The sequence below is a fragment of the Sinocyclocheilus anshuiensis genome, unplaced genomic scaffold, assembly GCF_001515605.1.
Source record: "Sinocyclocheilus anshuiensis isolate Anshui unplaced genomic scaffold, SAMN03320099.WGS_v1.1 scaffold139, whole genome shotgun sequence".
Taxonomy (NCBI): Eukaryota; Metazoa; Chordata; class Actinopteri; order Cypriniformes; family Cyprinidae; genus Sinocyclocheilus; species Sinocyclocheilus anshuiensis.
The window spans coordinates 949,522-956,326 of NW_015549566.1; positions in this window are offsets into that span (position 1 = coordinate 949,522).

Sequence of the window (6,805 nt, forward strand, 5' to 3'; positions counted from 1 at the left end):
GGGGCAAGAGCTAAACGGGCCGCACGATTACGACGGCGCAACACCAGTCGATTATCCACTCTGATGGCCAAGTCCACCAGGTCATCAAACTGGTCTGGGAGCTCATGGGCAGATATCTCATCCTTGATTTCATCAGTGAGTCCATGCAGAAACTGGTCCCATTGTGCCATTGCATTCAAACCACATGAGGCTGCCAGAGTTCGAAACTGAATAGAATAGTCTGAAACAGAACAGTCTCCCTGGCAGAGTGAAACCAGATGTCTTGCGGCCTCCCGCCCATGCACTGATCGATCAAATACCTTAATCATCTCAGCCTCAAAATCCTTAAAATTTGAGCAGCAGGGAAACTTGGCTTGCCATACTGTGGTTCCCCATTCACGAGCCCGGCCAGTCAACAGTGTTATCACGTAGGCTACCTTGGACTCTTCAGAGAAAAATGTGGCCGGTTGGAGAGCGAACACTACAGCACATTGAGTCAAGAAGGCTCGACAGACAGAAGGATTTACCAGATGAAATCTCCAGGAACAAGCAGGTTTATAAGCTTGAAAGGCCAGAGTCAGGTAGGAGGGAGATCCAGATATCAAAGCCAACAGAACCAGGCCTCAGTATCCCAGGCAGGCCAGGAGCACATATCAGACAGATGAATCCTGGCGAGGGGTTGACAGAGAAGGAGGACAGGACAGGTAGAGAATCCTTGAGCCAACAGGAAAAACCAAAACTAGACAAATTGACAAGAGTAAACAACTTAATGCTGAGAGTTCAAGAGCAAACAACAATCTGGCAAAGTACAACACACACACAAGAGGAATAAGTAGGGCAATCAATGAGCAGGATAACGAGCAGTGGCAGGTGAGGCAAATTGACTAATAAAATGAAAAGAGGGGGCGGGGCCAAGACATGACAAATGAAGGAACACATAACAAACAAAACGGAAGCCATGTGCTAGATGCACATGACAACCATAAACACAAACAGACAGACAAAGCCAGACCGATCAGCCCGGGGTCCAGACAATCATCTAGTCACTTGTGCAAATCAGAAAACTTCTCATCTTTTTGAATAAATTGTTAATGCTTTGGTTTACTAATGCAAGTCATTCAATGCAAATTGGTTGAACCAGCTGTCATAATCTGTCAAGCATATTTTCTACACATTTCTAGACTTTCTTTGAAAATGTGTCTTAAATTGATTAATTGTGATTTGAATTGTGAATGTGATGTGTTAGATTAACCAATGATCAACCAGTTCTCTACCTCAAAGGTGCATCTCATGAACATTCATTTGGCAAGCATGGACTCATTTGCTATAAAGGCAGAGAACAACATGCAATATGTATAAATTTAATGTGATTGTACCTTTTCCAAAATGAAAATGCATAAATCTAATTTTGTATCTTTTAAAGGATATAGTGTATATGGAATTGGATTCAAGTGAACCACCTCACAACTTCATATACATGGATGAGATTGGCTTCAACCTAACTAAAAGCAGAAGTCGTGGTCGAAATGTCAACAGCCAAAGAGCTACTGTTGATTTGCCAGGCCAACGGGGAGGGAATATCACAATGTGTTCTGTTATTTCAGAGCATGGTGTGCTAACTCATATTCCACTTATAGGGCCATATACACTGCATCCCCTCATCTTCTTAGAAACTCTCCACAGGGCTCTCATCCCTGATGACAAGAGGGGTCCGTTTTGAGATGATTTATCAAAGTATGTGGTAATTTGGAATAATGTGAGTTTCCATTGCTCAAACCAGGCAATGGTTTGTGACCCACTACAGGATGCTGAGGGAATTCCTCCCGCCTGATTCCCCATTCTTTAATGCAGTTGAGGAGTTCTGCTCACCGTGGACGTGGAAGGTCTATGATCGCCAACCACATACTCAGATGACACTGCTGGCTGCAATGGATGCAGCAAGTGAGGACATTTTGACAGTAAGCAACAGTTTAAAGTTAAAACGCCTTTGTGATAGATTTGTTTCATACAAACAAGCAGCTTTTTGCATCACAAGACATTTATTGATGGACTGGATTCATGTGAATTACTTGTGGATTATTGTTTGAACTCTCATTCTGACGGCACCCATTCACTGCAGAGCATCCATTGTTGAGCAAGTGATGTAATGCTAAATTTCCCCAAATCTGTTCCAATGAAGTAACAAACTCATCAACATCTTGGATGGCCTGAGGGTGAGTAAATGTTCCACTTTTTTTTTTTTTGGGGTTCAGACGCAGCTTTTGAATCACTTGCTTCGTAAAATGATTCACTGTTTCAAAGCGATCGATTCACCACAAGCTGATCACGCCTGTTGGTCAAAACTGTGTAACTGCAAGAAAAACTCAGGCCAAACATACATAAAAACACCTGTTACAAACCAATTGCAAATGTTTTATTGAAAGTGTAATCTACTAAATGCAATGACAAATCATATCTGTATAATGAGTTATTTTATTAATTTGCAGGGGTTTTGTTGATTTTATTGGCTAAACAAGCCAATAAGAGATTACTACTTTTTGTTTTTATTACACAAATGTCCCAACCCTAACAATGACTCACTTTGCCATGATATGACACTGACAATGTTTTATTTTAAATGGTTGAAAGATGCTGCTCAGACTGATTTCTAATACAAACTTAACTACTGTGTAAACAGGGCCAGCAGGTCAGTGACCATGGTTTTTCACAGATTGCAACAAGCATGATGATGAAACAATATCATTACAATCTTATGTTTTATCATATGTTTCTATGTTTATATACATTTTATATTGTTTATATTTCACAGTATAAACAAATACACTACCGTTAAAAAGTTTGGGATCAGAACGGTTTTTAATGTTTTTGAAAGAAGTTTCTTATGCTCATCAAGGCTGCATTTATTTGATCAAAAATACAGGGAAAAAATGTAATGTTGTGAAATATGATTACGATGTAAAATAACTTTTTCCATTTTAATATACATTAAAATCTATTTTATTCCTGTGATGCAAAGCTGAATTTTCAGCATCATTACTCCAGTCTTCAGTGTCACATGATCCTTCAGAAATTATTCTAATATGCTGATTTATTATCAGTGCTGGAAACTGTTGTGCTGCTTAATATTTTTACACTGTTGTGTTCCTAATAAGTTTAAGTCTAATTTGCTTCACACTATTTAATCCGTAATGTGGGTTTATGTAATTTATCTTCCATTCCACAATGTTTCATACTCCACCCTTATGAGTAGGTTTTGAGTAGAGAAGGATGTTTGATTTTACAAGTACGTTTCTTGGAAGAAAATAAATGCTATTAACCACAGCAATTTTGAGACATGTAGTAATGGTCCACCTGCAGGACAGTCCTTTGGTCGCTCTGGGAAAAAAAAAAATGTATATATGCAAAATTCTGAACTCAACTAATTTAAATAAACAGTATTTTGACAGGTTAGCCAGATCTACAACATGTTGTTTGCCACAAAATGCTCATGTTTTGCACATTTTGGCAAAATTCCATATTTTATAAAATATTAACCATTATTTATTAGTCAATTTCATTATGATCAAATAATTTATTTGAAACATTTTAAGTAACTGACACTAACCTTTTCGTGTGCCAGTGTGTTTCACAATGAGTGTCTTCTTTTCTTTACTTGTTCTCCGTGTCAGATCGCATACATAAGTCTTGGTCTGGTTATGGTAAATCCGGGCATGATCATTGATAATGAGTCGGCATACTCCAGATGTAGCATTTAAGAATGAAACATCGTTGTTGACCAATTCTTCATATGAGCTGCCAATTAGAGTTATTGTGTCTTCCTCAACATCATAAAGGTTGCAGTTAAAGGGTGTAGGACTATTGTCACAAGTTGGGTAATAACAATCAACTGTTAGGCTTTGGTTTTTGTTTACACAGGCTGTGAGTGCTCCAAAATCTGGTTTCTTTTGAGAATAGACAGCTGAGGAAGAAAATAAACAGTCTTATGTAGGCTACTGTATTTTGATTTGAATGTGCATTAAAGTAAATACCAGTGCTCTCCTGAAAGCAAAAATAGTGTTGTAGTTCCTTGAAAGTGTTTGGTAAAATGATTCAGGAGAAGAACGTTTTTAAATGATAAACATTATATGTATAGAGACAATGGGTGATTAAAAAACTTGAATCTTGAAGATTTAGAAAGTGTATACTGTATCTTCACATTACATCACATTAAACTTAAATGCCTATATGAGATTTGTGTGTGATTCTTACCCGAGAACAAGAGGACCATGACGATCATTTCTATATGCAAGTGGCTCTCTATGTGAAACAAAAACAGTATTTCATTTCATAAACATGGAACAGATTTTTGCAACAGATGTTTACATTTATAAAGGATTTTCTCTCACACCAGGAGTCAAGAATAAGAATTAAAATTCTAATATCCATTATTTGGTCTTTAAAGTCACAAATTATTCACAACTAAAACATAAAATAAACAGGATGGCATTAAAATCATCTTTTGTGACACAGGAAACTGGCATCTATGAATTTAAGATATTATACACATAGTTTGACAGGTTGACAGGATCAACAGTTTAAAGACTAAAAGATTCATAACAGAAAACAATTCAAAACCTCTTACCTTTGATCATTGTTACTTGAATATATTTGCGTTTTGTGTGAATAATCCTTCTATCAGCTTTTTGAAATGAAGAGAAACGTCTAAAGTTGTGAGCAGGGTTCAGATGAGAGAAATCAGTGCTAATGTGATTTTGCTGAGCTTTTATTGCAGTCATTTGTGTGTGAGCTGGGGGGTTGAATGCATTTCCAGATGAAGGCAATTACATAATACAACAAGGAAACTATTACTCAGGGGAAAAAAGTACACCCCAATCTTTCTGTTGTTGTTCTTTTTATTTCTTTTTATTACTATATACTAGCATCTAACAGCCTATTCAATATATCACCCTTTACTTTTTAAATCATAAAAAAATATTATTTTCAGAGATAGCCACAGCCTTTCCTTATCACAGTCCATCAGTGAACCTTTTACATGTGCTAAAACATCATGAATTATAAATTGAATGAACTATTAGAGATATGAATTTCCGGGTACCACAAGAGATGTTATCACGTCTTCTTGATACATTTCTCAGATAACTGATAATTGCAATTCTCAGAACTATTTGTTTAAGCTCCACATCATCTAGTCACTTGTGCAAATCAGAAAACTTCTCATCTTTTTTAATAAATTGTTAATGCTTTGGTTTACTAATGCAAGTCATTAAATGCAAATTGGCTGAACCAGTTGTCATAATCTGTCAAGCATATTTTCTACACATTTCTATACTTTCTTTGAAAATGTGTCTTAAATCGATTAATTGTGTAGATAAATTTTTGACTTTCACTAATGAAGGGAATGTGATGTGTTAGATTAACCAATGATCAACCAGTTCTCTACCTCAAAGGTGCATCTCATGAACATTCATTTGGCAAGCATGGACTCATTTGCTATAAAGGCAGAGAACAACATGCAATATGTATAAATTTAATGTGATTGTACCTTTTCCAAAATGAAAATGCATAAATCTAATTTTGTATCTTTTAAAGGATATAGTGTATATGGAATTGGATTCAAGTGAACCACCTCACAACTTCATATACATGGATGAGATTGGCTTCAACCTAACTAAAAGCAGAAGTCGTGGTCGAAATGTCAACAGCCAAAGAGCTACTGTTGATTTGCCAGGCCAACGGGGAGGGAATATCACAATGTGTTCTGTTATTTCAGAGCATGGTGTGCTAACTCATATTCCTCTTATAGGGCCATATACACTGCATCCCCTCACTTTCTTAGAAATCCTCCACAGAGCTCTCATCCCTGATGACAAGAGGGGTCCATTTTGAGATGATTTACTAAAGTATGTGGTAATTTGGGATAATGTGAGTTTCCATTGCTCAAACACCACCAGGCAATGGTTTGTGGCCCACTACAGGATGCTGAGGGACTTCCTCCTGCCTGATTCCCCATTCTTTAATGCAGTTGAGGAGTTCTGCTCACCGTGGACGTGGAAGGTCTATGATCGCCAACCACATACTCAGATGACACTGCTGGCTGCAATGGATGCAGCAAGTGAGGACATTTTGACAGTAAGCAACAGTTTAAAGTTAAAACGCCTTTGTGATAGATTTGTTTCATACAAACAAGCAGCTTTTTGCATCACAAGACATTTATTGATGGACTGGATTCATGTGAAGTACTTGTGTGCTAGACACTGATTAATGTAACATAAAAATACTATACATATTTATATATTTTGCTATTGTATTGTGGAGTGACACTTTCATAAACTTTTCTATATTCCTATGATTATATAATGGTAAATATTACAATAACACCTCCCTACACCTACCCTAACCCTACCCGATACTTTATTTTCAACTTTTTGATTATTTCCTTAATTTTTATTGAAAATAAATTCCTTTACGATGTGATACGAGATTTGAAAAGGGAGGGGGAAAAAAAGTTCGGCAAAAGGCGGGATCGAACCCGGGTCAATCGCGTCAAAAAGCCAATGACACACACTTATCCATCTGCGCCACTGGAGCTGATGTTTTACAGCCACTTTTAACAATATAAATACACTCCGCATTTTTTATTCCATAGTAAGGGCCAAAGAACTTTCTTCCAGGACTCTGCTGTTCTTCGGCTGGTTCTTCCTGTATACGTTGATTGACAGATGTCTCGTCCAGTCAGCGGTGAGTAATCCCAAAAGCAATGGCGCTGTCTCAAACTATACCTACCTCTTCCGGTTTGTCTGATTTGTCATTGTGTTTTCTGACTTGT